Consider the following 25,577-nt stretch of genomic DNA (forward strand, 5'->3'; position numbering starts at 1 on the left):
TTCTGTAAGCAGTTCAGTGATGGCTATTGCAGAAACTGTAGATTAGTTTTATCTTTGTCTTCACCGGCACAGGGATGAAGATAGGAATTCTGGCAATAATGACTAAAGAAAAAATTAGGTAACATTCCAGAAGACACTAAAAGAAAACAATTTTCTTAACAATTTATATTATCTTCATCTGAAGATAGAAATTCTGGCAATAATGGCTAAAGAAAAAATTAGGTAACATTCCAGAAGGCACTAAAAGAAAACAATTTTCTTAACAATTTACATTATAGTGAAGAGAATTATTAAATATAATGAAAACGAAAGGTGAGAGTAAACAAACAGATCTGTTAACCTCCTTTTTTGTTTACATATTAAAACAATTCTTAACAGTTATTTACCCAGTTTAAATTAAACCATTTAAATCACGTGAATAAAAAAAAATATATTTGGATCCATCTTTTCATGAGCGCTCATCATATATGATATATGGAAATACGTACATTGGACATACGTACATTCAAACATATAACACAAAACACAAGTGTGCACACATAATATAATACATACAACACATAACATAATAGTAAAGGCCTTATAACTTTTTACAGGTAAAATCTCTATTGCAATGTTTAAAAACTCTATAGTCAAAAAAAAATAGAACTGATCAGCAAAACATTAACCTAGGTCTGTATGAGCTCAAAAAAATAAAATAGAACTTCATGATATGGGAAAGGGCAATAATAAAATAGATATTGAAAAAAGCATCCTGGTTCTGTCGCAGATGTAAGGATAGCCAAATTGGAGTTTTGGATATCAGCTATTATGGATTTGAGCTAAATCATCTTCTTTTTGGTCTGTAGAAATCGCTTTAGTTAATCTCTCTGGAATCCAAATCGGCTGCTGTTCTCCCTGTGGAAACACAAAAACAGACCCCCGACTCCAGACAATCACTGGGTCAGGATTTTAGTTAATCTCTCTGAAATCCAAATCGGCTGCTGTTCTGGGTCAGAACCTTGGTTAATCTCTCTGGAATCCAAATCGGCTGCTGTTCTTCCTGTGGAAACACACAAACAGACCCCCGATTCCAGACAATTACTGGGTCAGGACCTTTCCATTGACCTGTTAGAATATCTTTCCAAAGTACCTTGGGCTTATGTACATTTTTTGGACACATATGCCTTTCTGCAGCACTAAGTCCTGATGAATCCAAATTTAAAAAGTTTAGAGTAAAAAGGGTTATTTTAAGTTTATCTTTGGGGAATATATACCCCTTCCCAATTCCATCTTTTTGCTTTAATAAGTACATTTTAATAGTTTGATGAGCTCTTTCAACTATGCCTTGTCCCTGTGGATTGTATGGGATTCCTGTTATATGAGTAATGCCAAATGATGAGCAAAATTGTTTAAAAGAAGTAGACGTATAACCAGGGGCATTATCTGTTTTTAACTGTTTTGGAATGCCCACAGTGGCAAAATTTTGTAAGCAATGAGCTATAACATCTTTAGTTTTTTCGCCGGCATGAAGGGAGCCCATCAAAAATCCAGAAGAAGTATCAACTGTAACATGCAAATATTTTAATTTTCCAAATTCTGGCAAGTGTGTGACGTCCATCTGCCAAATATGGTTAGGCATCAATCCTCTAGGATTGACTCCAAGATTAACTTGTGGTAAAAAGGTCACACAATTTTGACATTGTTTTATTATTTGTCTAGCTTGTTCCTTAGTTATTTTAAAACGCTTTTGTAAAGTATTAGCATTGACATGGAATCTTTCATGAAAATTTATAGCTTCTTCTAGTACAGAGAAAATATGTATGTCACGTGTAGTTTTATCTGCTAAATCATTGCCTAAACTAAGGGCTCCAGGCAATCCTGTATGTGCCCTGATATGTCCTATAAAGAATGGATCTTTTCTGACCCAGATTAAACTTTGTATAGTGGAAAACAAAGAGAAAACAGTAGAAGAAGGGGAAATTCTACCAGCATCTTCAAGGGATACTATAGCATTAACTATATACTGGCTATCAGAAAATAAATTAAATACAGAATCTTTAAACATCACAAAAGTTTGTAATACTGCATTAAGCTCTACCTTTTGAGCTGATTGTTTGGGTACTAAAAATGTAAAAGTTTGATCAGGTGTAACTATTGCTGCTGTACCATTATTTGACCCATCAGTGAATATATTTGGAGCATTCATGATAGGTGTTTTTCTTGTCATTTTTGGAAAAATTACAGGATGCAATGACCAAAAAGACAATAAAGGATTAGATGGTAAGTGGTTATCAAATGAAACATTAGATTTGCACATTATTATTGCCCAAGTATTTAACTCATTAGCTAATTCATCAATTTGATTCATAGTATATGGAGTAATAATTTTATGGGGAGAAATTCCAAACACTGCCTTTGCTGTTTTTATTCCTTTGAGTATTAATTGTCCTACAGCCTCAGGATATCTAGTAAGAATAGTGTTAGGAGAATAAGATAAATGTATCCATAATAATGGACCTTCTTGCCAAAATACTCCTGTAGGAATATTTTTTGTTGGTAGTACAATAAATAATAAAGGCAAACTTATATCAATTCTATCCAAATGCATATTTTCCATATATGTTTCAATGATTTTTAATGCCTTTCTTGCTTCAGGCGTTAACATTCGGGGTGAATTTGGATCTGATGGACCTTTTAGGATATCAAATAAAGGTCCCAATTCTCCTGTTGGAATACCTAGATAAGGCCTTATCCAATTTATGTCTCCTAATAACTTTTGAAAGTCATTAAGTGATTTGAGTTGATCTACTCGTATTTGAATTTTTGGTGGACGGACCATGGTTGAGGATAATAGAACTCCTAAATAATTAATTGGAAAATTTAATTGTACTTTATCTATTGCTATCTCTAGATTATAATTTTTTAATAAGTTTGTAAGTGTGGCATAACATTCTAGCAATGTGTTTTTAGCTTTGTGTGCTAATAATACATCATCCATATAATGAAATATTTGTAGTTCAGGATTTTGATTTCTAAGTGGCTGGATTACTTTGTTAACATAAATTTGACACATAGTTGGGCTGTTAGCCATCCCTTGAGGGAGTACTTTCCATTCATATCTCTGATCAGGACCTTCATGATTTAGTGCAGGGATAGTAAATGCAAAACGTGGACTATCCTCAGGATGAATTGGAATTGAAAAAAAACAATCTTTAATATCTATAACTAAAACATACCAAGTTTTTGGCAAAGCAGACAATTGAGGAATCCCCGATTGAGCAGGTCCCATAATGACCATTTCATTGTTAATGGCTCTTAAATCTTGCAGTAATCTCCATTTACCAGATTTCTTTTTGATGACAAAAATGGGAGTATTATGGGGAGATACAGAAGGTTGTATATGTCCTTCCGCTAATTGTTGTTTGACCAGATCATGGGCTACTTGTGTCTTTTCTTTAGTCAAGGGCCACTGAGGAACCCATACTGGTCTTTCTGATTTCCATGTAATTTTTATTGTCTCAGTGGCCCTTTCTGAAATTCAACCCATGTCTGTCTGTTCCTTGATCTATTTGTATTGGTGCTGCTATACATTGTTCTTGTCTTTCTAATCTTTTTCCTTTCCTAAAACCTTGTCTAGCCATAATAGTGGGTGCATTTTAATTGATATTATTTGTTAATGTCAAACCTAATTGATCTAAGACATCTCGTCCCCATAAATTTACGGGAAGATGATCCAATACATATGGCTGTATAGTTCCTTCACATCCTTCAGGATCCTTCCAGTCTAATAGCATTGCACTTCTATCGGGATTAGTCGCCACTCCTAGGCCTCGAAGCAATTGAGTGGCTTGTTGTAATGGCCAATGTTTTGGCCATTCTTGCCGAGAGATGATGCTAAGGTCTGCACCTGTATCCAGTAGCCCATTAAATTCATGTCCTTGAATATTTAGTTTTAGCATGGGGTGAGAATCTAAATTTAAAGAAAGCATAGCCCAATCTACACCTGTGGAGCCTAATCCCTTGGAACCTCTTTCTACAACATGACTGGAAAATTTATCATGTAGGCTTGGTATTATTAGTAACTGTGCTATTCTATCTCCTGGTGAAATTACTGATATACCCTTTGGAGAACTGGCTATAATTTTTATTTCACCTTCATAATTGGAATCAATTACCCCAGGACTTATCAAAAGTCCTTTTAGAGTAGAAGAGCTGCGTCCCAATAATAAGCCTACTGTTCCTTTGGGAAGAGGTCCTTTTACCCCTGTGGGAATGATTTGAACTCCCATCTCTGGAGTTAGTACTGATTTGGTGGAGGCGCAGATGTCCAACCCTGCGCTCCCTCTGGTTTGTCTGATGAGGGATCTGATGTGCTGGGCACTACCCTGATGGGGTTGCTGGGGTTGCTGGGTTCCTCCAGTGCTCCGTATATTTGTGGTTTGGGGCCCCGGAGCATTGGGGCCCCCTGTCCATTTTTTGGCAATGGAGCCCGATGCCTTTGTCCACGATATTGTGGATAAACACCTTGTCCTTGTTCGTTTTTTGATAATGGAGTACCCTCTATGGTGGTTTGAGGACGGTATTCATTAGCCCAATATAATGGAGTACCCTCTATGGTGGTTTGAGAACGGCATTCATTAGCCCAATGTCTCCCTCTACGGCATCGTGGGCAAATACCCGGTATTCTACTTGTTTGATACCTAGTTTTGTTAAACCCTCCTCCTATGGGGCAATTCCTTTTAAAATGTCCTGTTTGTTGACAATTGTAGCATGTTCTTGGCCTGGCATCTAAAGCCTGTTTTACTGCAGCTGCCACAATTTGCCCTTGTTCATTAATGTCTCTGGCATCTAAAACCTGTTTTACTGCAGCTGCCACAATTTGCCCTTGTTCATTAATGTCTCTGGCATCTAAAGCCTGTTTTACTGCAGCTGCCACAATTTGCCCTTGTTCATTAATGTCTCTGGCATCTAAAGCTTGTTTTACTGCAGCTGCCACAATTTGCCCTTGTTCATTAATGTCTCTACATAATTTAATATATGTGTTTAAATCTTCCTGTTTCCATGGTCTAATGATATCTCTACACCAACGATTCGCTTGGTCATAAGCCAGTTGTTTTATTAATGGCATTGCTTGTTCTGTATTCCCAAAAACTCTGGTAGCTGTTTGAATAAGCCTATCTACAAATTCAGCATAAGGTTCATTAGCTCCTTGTATTATCTTAGATAATTGACCTTGTAAACCTCCAGGTTCTTGTAAAGTCTTCCATGCCCTAACTGCATCTACAGCAATTTGTAAATATACACCAGGATCATATGCATTTTGTTGCTGCCGATCCTCATAAGGTCCCTTTCCTAACAACATATCTAGATTTCTCTGAGGATAACCAGCTGCTGCATTTCGACTAGCCGTCTCCTTGCAAAATTCCTCATTGGCAACCTTCCATAACAGGTATTGTCCTCCATTTAGCACAGCTTTACACAAACTAGCCCAATCTGCTGGCGTCATGCTTAAATTGGTAATGGATTCGACCAAGCTTACAGTGAAGGGTGCTTGAGGACCATAGGTTGTTACAGCCTCTTTTAGCTCCTTCACTGATTTGAAATTTAAACCCTGGTAAGTTCGCTGCCCTCCTACCTCAAATACAGGGCATACTTGAGATCCTGTCTCAGGATCCCAACTATCAACTGCGGGGGTTGGGAGTCTCTTAGCATATGGAGGTGGTGCTGTTGATTGGACACTTATGCCCTCTGGTGATAGAGTGCTGTTAGTAGCAGTCTCCTGTAGAGGTGGCGCTGTTGGTTGAACACTTACGCCCTCTGGTGATAGAATGCTGTTAGTAGCAGTCTCCTGTAGAGGCGGTGCTGTTGGTTGGACACTTACGCTCTCTAATAAAAGGGTCTTATTAGCAGTCTCCTGTTTTAACTTTTCCCCTGATAGATTTTTCTGCTCTAAACTTCCTTCCTCTGTCTCACTATCTCGAAAGACCTTCTCTTTTACTTGAATCTTTTCGTCTTTCTGACTAGCTCGAGCTTTTACTTGAATCTTTTCCTCTTTCTGACTAACTTGAGAGACTTCCTCTTCTACTTGAATCAATATGTCTTCTTCTTCCTCTACCTCTGTCTGAACTGAAGGCTTTGGACTAAGCAAACCAGATACGTTCGTCCACAATGGCAATGTGCCAACTGGCAGAGTCCCTGGGTTGTTCTTTTCTATTCTTTTTAAATCTTCACCATGATGGTTCCATTGTGATATATCTAACAGCTCCTCCTTAAAAAGCCATGGGCTATATTTTTGTATTATATCAACGTATGCCCTGACTGCTCTTGATTTTACTGGGAAGCCTCCTTCCTCTAACAATTTACTTAACAGTCTTTCGGTTTGTTTTTTACTAATTGCTGATCCCGTATTTCTACTATAATACAACCCAGCAAGATAACAGCAAACAAAACCGAGACAGAGTCCAATAAAAAGGGAACCACACAAAATCATTATAACAGCCTTTCTATCCTCCTGACATATGCATCCGTCCTTTCTCCCTATCTGTTCCTCAAACGCAAATAGTTTTTCCTCAGATGTGAGTGGTTTTTCTTCCCTCTTACTCATCTCCAGGGACAGGAAAGTTAAAACAAAAACGAAGCAAAACAAAAGAGGAGACTTAGAATGGCTACCCATCCTCTCGCCCTGCCCTCAGGGGCGAGCAGTTTACTTACCCTCAGTTGCTCCCTTGCTCCCCGTGCGAGCCACCAAATGCCGAAGTCTGGCTTGGCACAAATCAGGAGCCACTTGTCAAAAAGAAACTAACTTTATTTTTAGAACTACAAACGCCAAACAAAACAGCTCCAGGGAAAAACCCTCAGAGCCCAACTGCCACCACCGGCTTCCACAAGCCTCTCTCTCCCACACCCCAGCCTCTCAACCTCCCACAATCCTCCTGCTCCTGAGGCCGATTGGCTGGGTTGCGTGGGCAGAGCCAAAGAAGTCCCCCAATGAGCAGCTCCGTGGAGGAGCCAATCAGCTAGATGTTGCTGGGGCCGCTGTGAGCCAATCATCAGCTGGCAGTCTGAAGGGCAGGGAAACAGCCCAATGAACATCACCGCAGAGGAGCCAATCAGCTAGATGTTGCTGGGGCAGTCTGAAGCTTGCTGGCAGCTGGAAGTTTGCTGGGGCCCCTTTGGCTGTGGCTCTCAACATCTCCCCCTCTCTGTTTAAGCAACAAGCATGTGGCTTATGGACCGTGCCTGCCTTAGGTTGTCCAATACACTCACCAGCCGCTTAATCCCCATCAGCCTATGGATGAACACACGGTTGAGGCTCTAGTAACCAATCAGTTCACCTCTTCAACCTTCCTGCATTGTCTCACGCATGAGCGCTCCGGGGGACAGCTCCTATTGAAACCATAAGAGAAGGGAAATTTGAAAAGGCATGGAGAAAGCATAACTTCACCAAGGACACAAAAACCAGAATGTCAAAGGTGAGACCATCAGCATTTTCTAGACACAGAGGAAAGGGAGGAGCAAAACCAGATTCAGGAACATGAAGAACTTAAGATGCTGGGGTCCAAGTGAGACGTTGACAAGAGAGGGACCTTGGAAGCCGGGCAGGTGGCACAGTGAGGGCAGGTTCAGCTCTCATCTGGATGAGTTTGGTTTTAGTTAAGAAAAAATGGAACACTGCTGAAAGTTTTTTGGGAAAGTGTGGACAGGTTTCCCCACACCATATGTCCTCTGACCTGGAGTCGAGAGGTTGTCAGGAGAACACCATAGTCACCAGAGTGTCCTAGGAGAGCAGGAATAACGGGAGCTGAGCAAGGCAGCGCCTGGGAGAGGAGGGAGGCTTGGGAATGCCCTGGGGCAGTGGCCACAGAAGGAGCCCTGTGTCCGTGGCAGGACTGCTGGCTGGAGGGGTTGACAGGGGGCAGGTGAGAGAGCGAGCTCAGTGTCAGAGGAACCTCCTCCGTGGCGCGAGAACCTGCGGCTGATGTGAGGAACACGCTCACCCGTCCCAACACAAGACCAGGGCCCGGGAGAAACCCGCACAGAGAAAGCGAGGCTCTAATGACAGTGTGCAAGACTGGGTGCCCTCGTGGTCGAAGAGTTGTTCATGTTGCACAGAGCCCCCATCACGGATGTCGAACTCATCACCAGACTCGCTTCCATCAAGAAAGAAAAGAGCCAGTTTCAGACATTTTTAAGTTGAAAACACATTTGTCAACCTTTAGTCAAGAAGACTGATTTTTTTTTTAATTTAAAACACACACACACACACACACACACACACACCCCAGCACTCAGTCCCCTTCCCCAGTTCCTCATTGGCTGAGCACCTTGGGGTGCACAGTCTCCCCAATGTCCCCTAGGTTTTACTGCCTCCTATTGGGTTATTTAAGAAAATCTACTTTTAGCTGTTCGCACCGCCCTTTATTTTCTTGTGGCAGAAAAATCTTTTGGGGGTGAATGCATTCTGACACGTACGCAGCTTCCTTACCTAAGTTACTATTTCTGGTTTTTTATCTTTTATATATTCATATTTTTTAGTTATTGGTGGACCTTTATTTTATTTATTTATATGTGGTGCTGAGAACCAAACCCAGTGCCTCACACATGCCAGGCCAGCGCTCTGCCACTGAGCCGCAGCCCCAGCCCCTGAGACAGTGTTTCTTAGCAGAGAGATTTCTATCTGTTGGTCAGGCCGACGCCTTCCCCCACCTCCTGTTTTTCAAGGAGCAGTTGTGTACATGGACTTTGGATTCCCCACATCCACAAGCTGTGGTGCTTTTGTGGGAATTAACTGCTGGTAATTTTCCACTCTGCTCTATTTCTCCTCTGGCTGCCTTTCTTACGACCCAATTTTACCTTTAAGCCTGAGTACTGTATTCTGAAAATGGACCACCAGACTTTCAACTTCTCACAGTTGAGAACACAGGAAAAGGTCACAGAGTTTAGAGCAAACAAATCTCACCATTGGTAGCACACAAAACAGCTGGGGATAGGAGTAGGATCAATGATGAATATGGATTTAATAAATTCATTCAGAAGTTACTGTGCTCTCCTTTGGACCACATCGTGTGCTAAAAAGTCTGGCAATGCAGAGATGACTTACACAGTCTTTCTAGGAGGATACAGAGAAATTTTGAGAGAAAGACACGAAATATCTTAAGCAAATATCAGAATCAGGCCAACAGAACCTGAAAGACACAGCTCCTTGTAAACTGTTCGATTGTTATTTCTTGCTCACCTGTGACCAGCTTTGGACTTGATGATCAACACCATCAAACCTTCATTGAGTTGTGACTGGCCAAGCATGGAGTGTTGTGTTTTGGAGGTTTTCGATTGTTCAGTCTGCACAGAAACTCTGTGAGGTAGACACTGCTGACTAGTCTGTGTTTCACACCTGGAACCGAGGCTCCAATAGCTGAAGAGCTTGCCCCACGTCACTCAGGGACTGCACCTCTGCCCCTTCTCCCAACAGTGACAGCAGTGGGATAGTAAGCATGCAGACGGTGCCTGAGGCTGACGCCCAGGGTCTGCGGTGCGCCACATCCTCTTTGTTCCTGACAGCTCGCAAGTGTGGGTCGGCATCTTTCCAACAGGAACAGTGCTCACTGGACTGCCCTGGGAATAAGCCCGGCACGAACCTCCCAACTCTGCGCTTTCCTGGCTAAGCTGGTCACTGCTGTGTTAATATAATATTATACCTCGACTGGTAAGGTCCACCATAAAATCCTGATGACTGGGATTATCTGTACCTAAGCTTGGAACTAAGTGAGTGTGCCTTTGGATTTAACACTATTAAAGGGGAATGTAGAAAAACATGTCTTCCTTAAGCACCTTTAAGAGAAAATGTTGGTTTCTACCACCAGATATATTCCCCAGAGCCTTAAACTGATGATCATTTTCACTAAATCACCGTTATTTTAGGAATGTTAAAATTAAAAGCAAGTATTTAGGGGGCTGGGGTTGTGGCTCGGGGTAGAGGGCTCACCTAGCACATGCAAGGCCCTGGGTTTGCTCCTCAGCACCACATAAAAGTAAATAAATAAAATAAAGGTATTTTGTCCATCAATCTCCCAAGTAAAATAAAGGTATTTTGTCCATCAATCTCAGCTCAATCTGTCCAGCTGAGCTCTTAACCCACACCCTTGCTCTGCTGCAGACTGCAGCTTCTCTCTACCAAGAGCCACAGTTAGCTATAACTGCCTCCTCACAGGTGGTTCACGCTCTTTATGTCTTTTGTGAAAAACCCAGATGACATGGGAGTGGAGATGCCTCTGTTCCTTCCCGGTGGATGGGTGTGTGACTGCAACGTGGAGCCATTGCAAATTCACAGGAACACTGAGAGTTCCCATATATTGGGGAAAGAGGCTGACATGAGGACATTTGGGAAAGAAACTTGTGGTTTCCCTCAAGCTTATAAGACCACAGAGCCTCATGTTTAGGAGAATAGATATGGAGCAAAATCCCTCCCATTCTTACCTTTGGTATCTGATTTAGACCTGCCCTGAGCAAAAGAAAATTGGAGGATGGGAAAGAAAATACCATTGGTGCCTGGGCTGTAACCTCTCATCACAAAAGGTGCTCTTCCAGTCTGAAAAGATAAGTCACTTTTATAGTAAGATTGTTTTGAATGGCTCAGGCTGCACTCATATTCCCTTGGGGTGTTGCTGAACCCAGTTGTGACACCATCAGCAAAAGAGAAATAGCAAAGCAAACATGGATCTGGGGCCTGGACCTCTGGAAGAACAACCGCTCCCCTCGCTTCTCAGCAGAACCGAGTTCCAACTGCTGCAGCCATAAAACTCTTCTGGTAGCATTTTAAGGGCTTTTAAAAAAATGTCCCTCACAATATGTTCTATTGCATCGGTGATTGTTATTGTTGTTATTTCTCACTCTGTAGCTGGAGCGAAATCTCCCCTGGGAGATGCTGAAAATGGATGGAGGGGCACCAGCCATACGTCCTGCCACAGTGGCGAGGACTGCCGACTGGCGTTCCTGGGTGGCAGTGTTCCTCCCCCCCAGGGAGACGCGGGTTCTGACCCTGGCGGCAGAACATGGGGAAGTGGAACCAAGTGAGCTGAGAAATAGCCTCGTGGGAAACTGTATTCCAAGACCATCATTTCCCAGCAGTTTGTAGATTGGTTCACAGGGCTTTTGAATTCTGTTCCTCCCATGAGTCTCAGCATTAGCAGAGAGCAAGACTCTTCCCAGGGTAAGTCCTGACCGGGTATCACCTCTGGTACAGATAGCTAAGGGGAAAGTGGAGATCACCTACTGACTGAGCACCATGTGGAGTCGGCACCAGCACCCCCCGCAGCACCTCCTCAGCCTGGGGACGCCCTGTGGGTGCTCTTGGTCTTCAGCTCCCAGTCTCTACGCAGTGAGCTTTTCTCAATGTGTGGCGTGGATTAAATCACTGTATTTGGACAGCATGAACTCCTGCCCTGACCCAAACCAAAGCACTAGGTGGTGATCAATTTGGCCACATATAACAATTTTCCATATTATTAAAAATTAAATGTTAGCTCATCTATACCTCTGCTCTCCTGGATCACCTACTTGTGACAAGACAACTTGGCACATGCTGCATTTTTATTACCCAATCCTGTGGCACAAACTTCCGTGGACTTGATGGAGTGCAATCAGTTTTTACGACACTGCCACACACACACACACACACACACACACACTCAAGAACAAATCTGAGGCTCTTCCATCTGGTCAGGGCACCCGTCAGCGTGCAGAGGCCTCTGCCCCCAGTGGGGACGGCACCGTTCTTCCCTGCAGCATTGTGTCCTTACTGGTGACTGCCTGGAGACCCCAGCTCAGGCCTTGGAGAGGGACAGGGCCTCCCAAATTCCTTAGAGCACTGCTGACAGAAGCAGATGCTCAGTTTTACAACACTTTGCTGAAGATTTAGAGGAAGCAGAAGTCATCCATACAGAAAAACAATTATCAAATTGCAGTTTCCAATATAGAATGCCAAAACCCTTCAGTGTAACATTTCCTGCTTCAAAACAAAGTTCAGGGGCTCTTCACACACACAACCTCCTTGTCAAATTAAGGCTAAATTCTTTTTTTTTCCCTGTTTCATTCTGGGTTCAATGATATATTATTTGCCTTTTTAAAAACGATCTGGTTCCTAAACATTTTTAGACTCCCCGCCCCAGACAGTCTATACTCTTGACCTCATCTCAATTGTGGACCGTTTGGGAGCCCTACATCATACTGTGTGTGACGGTGGCCCTGACTCAGTGCTAGAGTCTGAGAAGGATAAGCTCTGCCTCATCCTGAAGGAAAAGAAGGAAGTTTATCAGCGGAAATGAGACTGGCAATGAGAAGAGGGAGTCCTTCAGGAGTAAATCTGATTTGAAAACACGCTATCTTAGGAAGCCTCTTTAAGAGATAGGAAGTAAGATAAGTCTTAGAATACTGTAAAATGAGAACTGATTTTCATAGGATTTGAAAGAGCAAACCACCTTGTTGCTTTATATCACTCCAGGGAGCTGGCAGCATGATAGAGTTTGGGAACTGAGGACCTGATAGGGGACTGCTGCTGACCCCACAGGTCTTCCTGAGAGGCCCAAGGACCCCGGCTGCTGTTCAAGCACACGCAGCCGTAGATATATACTTACTTATTGTTTGATTTTTTAGGTTTAAAATTTTTATTTCATTTTATTTGAAGCTTCTTGGCAATAATAATAATAATACATCCTTTACAAATATCCTTTACAAACAGTTGGGAGCTCTATATTCTCATCAGCTCTATATTAGCTATTCTAAATAGCTTTTTTATTCTCCCAGGCCTTTTGCACTATCTCTTTAACAGAGTTCTGAGTAGGTAAGTTTATGTTTGATAAATGTATTCTTCACACTCCTTGTAAAAGTATTTAAATTGTCTTACTACAGTCTATGGGACGTTTTTATTTCATTGTCCTGTTGAATCTTAGCACACGTGCAAGTTAGTGTGATCCCGTCACAACCAGGACTCTGAGAACATCCTGCACCCTGCATCCATGCTCCATCCCCACGGCCTCCCCAAGGCCTTCACTCCTGGCACTAGGCAGGCCAGTTCCCCTCTGGACAGCTCTGTCTTCTTCGGAGTATCAGTGATGGAGCCACATAGCAGCACCTTGAAACTTGCTTCTTTGACTTGCTGCGGTATCTCTGAGTTTACCCACCTGATGTGTACCCATAGTCTGATGCCTTTCACTGACCAGTAGTGTCCGCTGGGCTAGCGCCGCAGCAGACTAAGATATCTGGTCTCTGGTTCTTGGTTTATGAAGAAAGCTGCTTTGTCATTCATGTGTAGGGATTTTATGCAAGCATAGGTCCTCATTTCGTCTCTTTTTCAGAATTTACTTATTTTGTCTACCCTTCCATCTTAAAATGTTTTTCTGTGACCTTCAAATATCCCATCCTCCAAGTCTCTGAATTTATGATTGTTGGATGGATTCTTCTTTTCACCTTGTAATATATTTCGTAAATTTTTATACTCCTATTTCTTCTATTTTTTCTTGCCATTCTTATCTCCAAGTAAGTTTTATATAAATAAGCTACAAATTGAGGTTCTTGTATTTCAATTCAGATGCATCAGTGAGAACCTAACTTCTAGTGTTGCCACGTTGATGTCTCTTAGGCAGGCACAGGGCAGGGTGTGAGCGTCATGCCCCATGTTTGGGAGGATCCACTACAGTTACCATGAGGAAGGAGTCCAGCAAAGGGAAGGAGGAAGCAGGAAGCCAACACTGGGCCAGCCAGGAACTGAGCACAAGTGGGAGCAGGGCACAGGAGAAGAGGGCAGGGCCAGTGTTTCCCAGTGACTGAGGGTGAAAGAGTGTCCAGGTGAGGTCACTGGAGCTGAGGGCAGGGCCTGCTGACCGCAGCATGATCGAGCCGGGTGGACGCTGCGGTCTAGCTGCTGTAATGTCAGGCCCCCACTGGTGGTTCCCAGCTGTCACCGTGTGCCCAGTTTAATTGGGAAAAACACTTGAAATCCCATCGCCCATGCCCAGTCGGTTTGGGATGGGGTCAGAGCAACTCCCAGGGATTAAAAATCATTGCTGTATGGTGTGACCATAAAGGGGGGTGGATTGAAAGGAAGGAAAGACCCTTCTCTGAGAGGAGAAAAAGGGATTGAGGTCAATCTGGGTGAATGAATGCTTTACAACGGTATCAAAGTCACAAAGATTGCTAACAGAAGTAGGATTGGGAGGTAAGACAATGGTCTTGGAGCTACCCAGGAGGTTGTGAACACAGCGGGTGAGGAGAAGGTGAGATCTGACAGCCAGCTGCCACACATTCTCATGGCAGAGGTCACCAACTCACGAAATACTTCCCCAAAGGCAAGGAAGTCAGCTGCCTAACGACCCACAAAGCAGATGTTTGGATCACATCTCCCAATTAGGCAAAGATTATTTTTAAATTTGAGAAATAATTCTTTTTGTTGAAGTCAAAAAATTTTAGAAAGTGGGTCATTATTACATTTTTAACTAGCAGGCTCAAAATTTACTGAAAATACTCACTTGAAAGATTTTAAAATAGAGTATATACTTATTTCCAAGGTCTTTAAATTGGTACATGTATGAGTGTTTCTATAACTGATCCATTTTTTAAAAAACAATCATAAAACAATGGATATATTTCAAACATCTGTTTTTAAAGTGTTTGCTCCAAAGTCCAATTTTCTTTGGGGGGGGGGGGCGGGAAGAGTATTTCTCTACCTAGTAAAACTGCTTCTACTATAATGAGACAAAATAACTGTTTTTGCCTTGTTCTATACTGTCTGCTAGGGTGATTTCTGCTGGTATTTGATATCACAGGAAAGGCCCCATTCATATCCCATGGTACTTTTATGCAAGTTTTTAAAAACTACTATTTTATCAAGATCTTGCTATCTGCTGGAAAATTATTTCTCAAATAAAGATATTTAAATCAATTATAAATCATATAATGCAAATGGTCTACCTAAAATTGTGAGTGTACCACTATACAATCAAACCTGATTACCTTGAAAAGATTAGAAAACTTAAAAATGAGTAACTCTGAGTTTCACAAAAGACTACTTTCAAGGTTTATATCACGTATTAAGCCCTATTAAGTGATCTAATAAGTTTCATAGCTACTCCTAATGTCATTCAAAGTAGTGGGGAAAATTCTGCTACATTATAGAAGTTTTATTTTAATAATTAACTGTCACTGATACAGTTGCCATTTTCACCTCTGCTTTGTATCTTTCCTCAACATCCTACCTAGAAATCTTGAACAAAGTCTCATCATTACATCACTAACTTTGTAACCATTTTTTTTCAAATCTTTTTCTCTTATGAAGATGACTGGTCCATCAGTGGTTGGAATCACCCACACAACCATAAAACATCATCCTTTAATCCAAAACAGTTGGCTTAAAAAACAAGTTTTTCATGTACTTCCTTACTGGAAAAGAATATTAAAAAATACTATAATCTGACACCTATGAGAAACGTGTCCCACATTATAGCAAACCTACTGTGTTATATTCATTCCAACATTTGCTGCTTCAAGTTTTAAGTAGTAATTTATATAGACCTCTCAACAGCAATTTTTGAAAAAAACATACATTGTAGTCTTTTAACATGTTATTTTAGTGTATGATCTATTTTTGTTGTAATAGGAAGAAAGTTTTAGGAATGTATGTAGCTTTTCTTCTTTCATTATTATGGAACAAAGAAAAAAATGCAAAAGACACTTCTAAAGTTGTCCTGTTAAATATCTAATAATTTTAGAGTACCAAGATATAGATCACATAATTTAAAATTTTATAGAAGATTTTTTCAGGTGTTGAATGCTTAGCCTTTAAAAGTGTTGCTAATAATAGAATTCGTAGTGTTGCTTCCACAGAAGCTAAGATCTCTAAGCTCTGTATTCCCTTAGATTGAGATTTACCATTGAGAATGGATGTTAACCTGTTTCATGTGATCATCATTTATTTGCTTTTTAATATATTGGTTGTGACTTTTGCCAGGGCTTTTCACATGCTAGGCAAGAGCTGCCCTCCGAGCTGCAGGTTGGTTCTTTATCATTTTAAGTTGAACATTACTCACGGGTTTTTTTCACATGATGATGTGACTCGGGATGACACACGTGAATCGGGACTCGCCCAGCGGTCTCCTCTCTTGCTCAGTGGAGCTGACACCATTCCTGTCAGTGCAGCTTCCACAGCTCCCTTGCAGGAACCCCTGGGGGCTCTTGTGGGAAGGTGCTTCCCATTACTCCTGGAGCCCGTGGGCCTTCAGCGCTGCAGGTGGAGACCTCACCAGACACACGACAGTTGGAAGGAAAGCAGACTTGCCATGACAGAGGCACCCTCGCCACGTCCCCTGGGAGTCCCACCCTACCCTCCGCAGACCTGGTGCTCTGCACAGGATGGAGCACACTCTGCGTGAGGGAGCAGGGACCATCCGTGAGGAGAACAGTAGTAATTCTTAATTCCATTTGGTTTTCAAATTAAAGGAATTTTAGAATAGATAGTCTCCTAATTCTTGTGACATCCCAGTGACTTGATTGGGAGAGCATCAGCTCAGCTCACAGGAGGGCTCCAGGGTTCTTATCACAGGATGGACAGCCAAACTGTCAGTGAAACCCCTTTATCATATGGATGAATCCAAGTGGAGCCAGGGTCTCTGGGGTCCAGACTGGCTCATCTTCTTCTGCTCAATTCCCCGGGCATCTGAAAGCAGCAGGTCCAGATGCAATAGTTCTGGGCGGGGCCTAAGCACATGCATTTCTACTGAGCTTCAGATTAACACACAGGCTGGTCTAGAACCAGGGCAACAAGTGGCAGAAGTCTAAACAAGCTGTCTATAAAAAGGCTTAGAACTTTGCAAGTAAAGTTTTATTGGAACACAGCCAACTCAGTCAGTTTGGGACTTTCTAGTACTAGTTGTGGCTGCAGTGGCAGAGCTGAGTAGTTGTGACCATGACCTTGTGACCTGCAAATTTTAAGTATATTATCTGACCCTTCCCATAAAATCTTTGCTGACCTGACACTTATGATAATGAGTGTTTGTTTCATATGTACATCCATAGGTGGATAACCATCTACCTAGTTTAATTTGAATATTACAGATTTAGAGGTGTGGGAGCTAATTGCATTCAATTGCACTATGGGCTAAATTATAAGACTATTCTCTTATAAGTAGATTTATGACTTCAGTGAAATCAGAAATTATAGAAAGCAGAAGAGCAAAAACAAATTACTTATAAAACCCATTCATATTGAAATATTAGAATTATGATAAAGCCATTCATCCAAGTTGCCCATCTGGCACTTAAGACCACACACACGGTAAGGTGAAGGAATGAGTCACTCGAGCAGAATCATATTAAATACACCAGAGTTGGATTTAATATCTTTCTCTCGCTAAATATGTCACAGTAGAATTTTAAAATGAAACTAAGCTGCAGAATGAAATTTAGCTCTAAGTAGTGATCTGCTGTGTATTGTCATAGGTCTTGAAATTCCATTTCCAAGCTATATAAACTGATAGACCTGCTTAAGCAGCAGAATTAGTTGACAAGAGTCATCTTCACAGAAAGGGTTACAAACATGCCCATGCACTTAAACACATGCTCCCTTTGTGTTGTGGATTTTTCAAGAGACTCTCAAACACCTTGGCTCATACATAGTGAAAGGTTACCCCTCAAAGGAAGCACATCCGGAAAGAATCAAGTCAATTCATTCTTATTACCAACCAATTAATATTATATTTCGTGTCCCCGGCTGTTCATGCTGTCATTTGGACAACAGCAACAAATCATTTTATCATTCTCCGTGTGTTCTTAGTGTTCTCTGGTTACTGCTTGCAGCAGAGTTGGTGACTCCTCTGTGGTGTGTGGATTGGCCTTTGTGTTTCCAGTGTATGCTTAAAGTCCAGGAAATATATCTTATTTAGTAATGCTTCCCCATCAAAAGCATGTGTTCAATCTTTTGGCTAAATATTAAGTTTTGGTTGTTTACTTTCTCTCTCTCACCCCCTGTTTCACCTCTCCTCCATCTCCATCCCTACCTCCCTATCTACATCATCATTTTTTAAATTAATTTATTTTTTACTTATATATGACAGCAGAATGCATTACAATTCTTATTACACATAGACAGCACATTTTTTTTATATCTCTGGTCGTATGCACAGTATATTCACACCAATTTGTGTCTTCATACTTGTACTTTGGATAATAATGATCATCACATTCCACCATCACTGATAATGCCATGCCCCCTCCCTTCCCCTCCAACCCCCCTGCCCTATCTAGAGTTCATCTGTTCCTCCCATGCTCCCCCTCCCTATTCCTCTATAAGTCAAACTCCTTATATCAAAGAAAACATTTGGCATTTGGTTTTCTGGGATTGGCTAACTTCACTTAGCATTATCTTCTTGAACTCCATCCAGTTACCTGCAAAAGAGAATTATTTTATTCTCTTTTATTGCTGAGTAATATTCCATTGTGTATAAATGCCACATTTTTAATCCATTCATCTATTGAAGGGCATTTGGTTGGTTCCACAGTTTAGCTATTGTGATACATCATCATTTTTAAGGAATGGTTTAAAGATATACAGACACCTATCTAGTTATTTGTTTATTGAACCTTATTCTTCAGTCTTCATATAGTTTTGCTTTGGTGCAAGCAGGAGAGAACACTGACAGAGCAATTGACCTTGAGAACCCTCAAGGGTTCTCCAAACTCAGGCTCCCCCAAAGATGGGATGGTGGTAATAAGGTGGGGAAGGGGGAGGAGCCTGAGCTCTGGGGAGCACTGTCCAGTAGGAAATGATGGAGGAAGGATGAGGAAGCCTCTGCCCTGGGTCACTGGTGCCCTGACCTCCTGCCCCAGGGAGGCCACACTGCCTGCCCTGCACTGTCCTTGTGTTCATGACTCTGACATCAGACACTGTGCCCTTTTACCCCATGGGACATTGCCAGTCTGAAGGTGCAGAACAAAAGATCACACCTTACGACGTACAATCAGTGTGTGGTACGGACGATGACATAATTAGAGAGCCAAGATGCTAAGATGATCTTCTGAAGCCCAGAGAGAGAGATGTCTGGCTTGTTTAATTTTACACCTGCTGATTCTATCCTAGAATTAAGGCCATCAAGTAGGCTCTATATAGCTATTATAAATAAATTATCTGATAACTCTATGGATGCTCATCTACCTACCAGCAATATTCAAATTTTAAAGCATGGTGGGTTGGAAGGGAAGTCAGGGCCAGCTTCAGACCCCCAGCACTGCATCCTCTCCACTCCTGTACTAGCCAGTCACCTACCCCACTCGCTCGTCAGCATCATAAAAAAGAGGCCCTTGGCCATGCCCTCTACAGCATCTTGCAAACCTGTGGGCAAGGGGATCCCCTGCCAGAAACAAAGGCGCAATGACTTTACGTTGTCTGTGTCCCGTTGATCTTTCTTTACAGCTCTCTTCTTACTGTTCAGTGGGCCTATTGTCCTTAGTCCTCACCATATAATATTGTTGGGAGGCAGTAATGAGGCACTATAAAGCATAGAGTCTATAAAACATAACCTTCAATTGCATTTCAATTTTCCAAGAGACAGTAGGTATCATTTTCCCTTTTTGTGAGTTGTGGATCTTAAGAACCTCATAGACTTACATTTTTGCAAAGCTCTTCCCTTTTGTCCTGGCTTTTTACCTAGTGCAGGAAGGAAGCCACATCTGCAGGTCGATTCACAGAATCTGGCCCTGTAGGAGGACAACTGTGGTCGAGGCTGCCAGGAACCACCAAGCCCCACTCTGGGAAGCACACTAGACTGAGGGGTGGACCAGCTCTCCCAAGTCAGCTTCTCATTTTTTGATGCTTGGAATATTCCCCCTCCGCACTACCTTTTCTACAAATACAAAGGGTGGGGGTTGCTACTCCTCTAAAAACAATACAATTACTGCTTGCAATCCTGTATTGAGTCCCAGCACCTGCATCTGTTTTCACAGCTGCCTGACTGCCAATGCATCTCCAAATTGAGATCGTTTGGGATGCCAGATGCGCTCCTGACATCTGTTTCTAGCAGAGTTTGTGTCAAGTTCTTAACAGAATTTTGCAGAAGCTTAGGAAGAAAGGGCAAAGCATGTGCAGGGGCATCAGTGAGCCCTGTTTTCTACTGTTTGCATGTACTTTTAGTGCAGTTTAGTGCATTTTTTTAAGTGTAAAAATAAAAACCATAGGACTGGTTTTCTCTATTCAAAGTACTATTGAAGTAACTCATCAGGGGATACGTAGAGAAAAGATCTTGCAAGTTCTTGCAGTCCTGAAAATCTGGATGAATCTGAGGGTTGTTCTGGTGTGCTCCAGGAACAAGTGTCCTGATCCTTTTGGGTGCCCTGAAAACACCGGTGAGGTTTCTTTCCTTTTCTGTGATCACTGCGGACTCTTCAACAGAAGCAGAAGGAGGGGGGGCAGATAGTTTCCAGGAAACGTGTCTTCTCGTGGCTCTCCAGGCTGGGGTAAAAGGGGCCACCTCCTGGGCAGAAGGGAGTCTAGTGGACGCCCTGCCTGCACCATCTCTCCTGACAGCCAGAGCTCTGCCCAGTAGTGGGGCCATGATCGCGCTTTCTGGGAATATGTGTAAGATAATGTTCTGGTGTCCAACCTGCCAAGAAGAGTGTCTTCATGCTGGCATGATATGAGGGACCCAGAGGCAGAGAAGTTGTATTTCTGGTTATATAAATTACCTATCTACTTACATTTTCTAAAATGAAGACAAATATATGTAAATAACAGGCTGGACACCCTACGAAGAATATGATTATGTCTCTCAATGGTAGGGAGCATTCCAGTTATGCGCTCAGTGTACAGGTCTAAAAATGTCATTATGGAAGGATGTCCAGAAATGGAGATTTCTGCATTTCAGCACCCACTGTCTAACAGAAGCACACACACCATGTGCACACGCCATGTGGCACAAAGAATTTTTTCATGAATGATTTTTTGCACTGAAGTATAAAATATTGAAATCATTGTCTATTAGCATTTTTAATAAGATATTTTAGGAATAGCACTATCTACACATAACATTCCCATGAATGTGTTCTCCTAAATTGAAACATGAAAAGAACACAAATATGATACGTTTCAATCCCAAGCTGCTGTTGATGTTGCACTTAGAATCAGAAGCCAAGCCTCTCCCCGAGGAACCATATATTTTGACAGAATCTCCTTTATTACGTGCATTTTCATCTCCCTCTCATGTGCATAAGCCTAAAATGGGGAAAACAGAAGAAAATGGCATGCTGTTGCTAAGTGGATATCCTACAGATTTAAAACAAAAAAGAAAAGCTTTAAAATAGAGTGTAATTATGTAAAATGGTCTGATTTTACTCTGATTATCTAAAATAGGAATTAGAAGGTTGAAAATGAACAAGAGTCTATAATGATAATTTTCAAAATGTGTTTTCAGAGAATTGAGTTTGTAACTCTTAAAAAGCCCATTCTTCTCTTTCATGAGCCCTGTCACACCACCTGGCAGGAAAGACTGGCCCTGCATTCCATGGTGGGATCAGAGTGACCGTGCACCACCCTCTGGCCTGGCGATGTCCAGTCTGCTGCAATGTCGTTCACTTGTCTGCCTGGAGAGTTGGTGATATGGCAGAGTACTCTCAGTCCTCACCCCATGTTTGACTCCAGGGCAGTCAGAGCATGGTTTTGGTCTGTTGTGAGATAGCTCAGGTTATTAACAGTGATTACTAACGTGCCTTAGTGGAGCATCACGTAGGGAGTGTTGAAAGATACAGAATCTGAACAGAAGCACAGTAATATGGATTCAGTATGGCCTGGAGTACAAATCCCCAGACAGAAAAAAATATATATGGGGTGGGGGCGGGGAGAAGAGAGAGAGAACGAGAGAATAGAGAATACCAGGCATTGCTGAGAATGGACTCACTGGAACTCCGAGACCCTGCCAGGGGAGGTACAAAGGGATCCAACAAACCAGGACTTACATCTTCCAAAGCTGAACAGGCTAATGTCTGTGACCTCACAATTCCACTCATAGAAACCCATCCACATCCTCACCAGAAAATGCACAGGAATGTTCATAGGGGCTCCATTCACAATAGCCGAAGAATGGGACCATCTCAGACATGTTCATCAATAGCAGGACAGACAATGCAATACAGTGTGTTTCTCCTTTAGGTTACTGTGCAGCGGGACTGGTGCCGTGGGTGTGTGACCTGTATTGCATAGGGCCTCAGGCTGAAAGGTCTCTGAGCTTGGTTTAATGCTCTCTTGTTGCCATCTGGTGATTCCTAATTTTTATAAAAACATTTTTTTAGTTGTCAATAAACTTTATTTTTTTTAATTTACATGCAGTACTGAGAATTGAACCCAGTGCCTCACTCATGCTAGGCAAGCACTATACCACTGAGCCACCATCCCAGCCCTAATTTCTAATTTTTTGAACAAAAGGGCCTGCATTTTCATTTCACATGGAGCCTTGCAAACTCATAGATGGTCCTATTATCCACTCAATGCTGCATGAAAAATGTTAACCACAAAATAGTATGTATTATATGATTTCAAAATGAAGGAAAAATACCCTTCAGTGCTAGAAATCAGGGTACTGGTTGGCTTTTAGATAAGAAGGATAGTGATAGCGAGAGGTCACAAAGAGGCTTCTGGAGTGTTGGTAACAGGTCAATTTTTGACCTAGTTGCTGGGTATATAGGTGGGTTCCCATTTTGAAATTTTATTAGCAGAACACTGTGACTGGTAAATGTTTCAGTGTGGATGTTATACTTCAATAGCAAATTCTACGTAAAAACAACAAAAAGCTTCTTTCTTACTCATTTTTGGGAGGTGGGGTTGGGTATAGGAGTTTGAACTCAGGGATACTCAACCACTGAGCCACATCCCAGCCCTGTTTTGTCTTTTATTTAGAAACAGGGTCTAACTGAGATGGTAGCCTTGCTTTGGCTGAGGCTGACTTTGAATTCGTGATCTTCCTGTTTCAGCCTCCTGAGCTCCTGGGATTACAGGTGATGCCACCACACCCAGCCTTCCTTTCTGACTTTGACCTGGGAGCCGATTAGAGCGCCAAGTCGGTCTAATTGGAAAATAGGTTTCATTTAGACACAGACAAAGTGAGAGAGTTTGTGGCTGTCTCAAACTTATCCTTCTCCACTTCTAGAACACACCTCAAAGTTCACACTAGTGGGCTCAGCTGCATCAGTTTTGTATAAAATCAGCTTTTTTTTTTAGCCCATTCTCTCATTAATAGCCACCCCTGTACGTGAGAGAGATACATATCCACATGAGGAGACTGACCAACATGAACAGGCCTGTCCACCCCTCATCCATTCTGAGCAAACTGCCAGAGTGCTGCAAATTCTCTCCCCAGTCATTTTCAATTAAATTTTTATTAAAATGTAATTTCTGGGATCTTTATTAGCCTTTAGTCCTGCTTAAAATAGTTCACCATGCAGGTCACTAAATGGTGAAATTCTGGATGGGGTCCTGGGTGCTGGAGAGAGTGGCTAAAAACTAAGACACCCGGGAACTGGACCACTTCACAGGAGAGTGAAGCTGTCCCCCCAAGAGGGGGCCCACATAGGAGGAAGAGAGGCTGGGACCACAGGGAGGGACATCAGCCAGATCTGGGTTGACTCACGGTTTCCTGCTCTATCAAGTTCACCAGTGTGGGCACTTGAATCCGGAAAGAAGGCTCAGGGAATGATGGGACTTGAGAGGAGTCTCCATACAAGTGGGAGGGTTGAGCAGCAGGTTGGATTCCAACATTGACCACCTGCATCCCTCATAATGGTCAATACATACGATTATATAAATGACCCAGTGCCTCAGGATGGATTCTCTCAATTTCAAACTAGAATTCTGAGGTAGTCAATAAAAGATGGCAATGAAAGTATTTCAAAAAGAATTGGATTTCAATGGACTCTTGAAGTCTTGCATTGACTGTGAAGAATTTCAATGATCCCCAGCTGCTATTTTTTCAAAAAGAGGGAAGGATTTTTAGCAATGTTCAATGTGATCAGTTATTGCACAAAGCTTAATCTATTCCATAGATACTGACTTTCAGAGAATCCAACCATGATATGAACACAGAAAATTAATAATAGAAAATAAAAGTGAAAATATAATAAAATTTCTGAACATGTTCAAAATGATCAGAGCTTGACCTAGAGTTATATTAGATACTACACATTTTTAATAAGTAGTAAGCATGAGGGAAATTATTGATATATTTAAATGCAAAAGTCCTGTAAAGTCATCAATATCAAATCAAGGATGATGGTAGATACTAAGAAATACATTTCATCTGGAAAAATTCAGTGTAAAAATCAATTTGGCATAAAAGGGAACAACAGTGGCAATCCATTTCAATTTGTTTGAGAGCCTTTCAGGTAGGAAAAGCAACACTAAGATGCATGGACCTCAGTGTGTCTGTAGGCCCTCTTCCCTTTGACAGGTCTCACTAGCTAGGAGAACAGGTCTCAGGTCACACAACCCTGGGGAGGGTCAGAGTCACTGGTTAAATAATCAACCCACTGAACATTTCCTAGTGTCCAGATGCTCCGGAGTGGGCTGCCAATGGGAGATGTCAAGTTCCTGCCCTTCCACTTGCCGACCGGTCCCTGCAGTCACGTTCCCTCTGAGCTTATAGGTGAATGGGGGCAATGATACCTGTGGCATTGAGACGTGGGGGTCCCAGGTAAAATCACAAAATCCCTCGTATCTTGAAAGGTACATATGGTCTCTCACCTGTCCCCACTGAACAGAGCGGCCACTTTTGTGATGACTTGGTGCTGCTCATTGCTGTGGCCCATAACGTCAAGCAGAGCTCCTCTCTACTCTGGGATAGTCAGCCAGAGGGCAGATGCTGATGAGAAGATGTTTGTAAGGAAAAGAGGTGTTTTTAAAATCCTGCAGGCATTGCTTCAATGTGTAAAATAATCACAAGTCCTCCGAGAAATTTTCCAATCTTATAGTAAAGTGAAGGTCTATGGCAGAAGAAAAGGAGGATGGGAAAAATTGGGGGAAATAAGAACCTTTTTCTATGAAGACGTTTTCCTTGTTTTTCTTTTTACACTATCAGAGTGGCTCATGTTTGATAGGAAGCAGATACTAGTGAGGTTCTCTCCTCCGTTCCTCAGATGTCTCAGGTACAGCTGGCGCTGTGTTTACAAGCCTATCCAGCATCATGGGGGTTAAAGGCTGGCTCCTGGGCTGCTGCTTCTCCCGCAGGACCGCAAGGCGGTTCATGCTCACGTGGTTTCCAAATGGTCCACAGTGTAACTGCCTCCCCGCATCTGCCTTAGGATGAGCCATGTTCCCAAGGTGAAGAGGGCGAGCTCCTGGGCCCAGGAGAGGCGTTTCCTACAGAGAAGCGGGTCTGGGAGGCCTCGGAGGTGGATCCCGGATGCTGTGCTGCTCTGACAAAAGATAATCTCAAAATGGGACAGGGCTGGGGTGGGAGTTTGGGGGAGTCAGCACAGGATTTATTGAGAACTTGCTTTCCTCTCGTTCTGGATTGCAGCTGATTCATTTTTTCGACCACCCTTCACCGACGTGCTGCCCTCCCAGGGTGATGTCA

General features: G+C 42.3%; 1 protein-coding gene and 1 long non-coding RNA gene across 11 annotated transcripts in view; one reads left to right on the forward strand and one right to left on the reverse strand.

The window, feature by feature from the left end:
* Nucleotides 1–25,577, forward strand: part of Prkn (parkin RBR E3 ubiquitin protein ligase) — a 1,217,693-nt gene that overhangs the window by 727,314 nt on the left and 464,802 nt on the right. The gene's annotated exons all lie outside the window — the stretch shown is intronic.
* On the reverse strand, nt 6,027–9,530 carry LOC144365958 (uncharacterized). The gene is made up of 3 exons (XR_013424695.1): nt 9,218–9,530; nt 7,249–7,368; nt 6,027–6,765 (listed from the first exon to the last, which is right to left on the reverse strand). It is a non-coding gene; the product is annotated as an uncharacterized LOC144365958 (long non-coding RNA).

This window comes from Ictidomys tridecemlineatus, chromosome 8 (genome assembly GCF_052094955.1).
Source record: "Ictidomys tridecemlineatus isolate mIctTri1 chromosome 8, mIctTri1.hap1, whole genome shotgun sequence".
NCBI lineage: Eukaryota > Metazoa > Chordata > Mammalia > Rodentia > Sciuridae > Ictidomys > Ictidomys tridecemlineatus.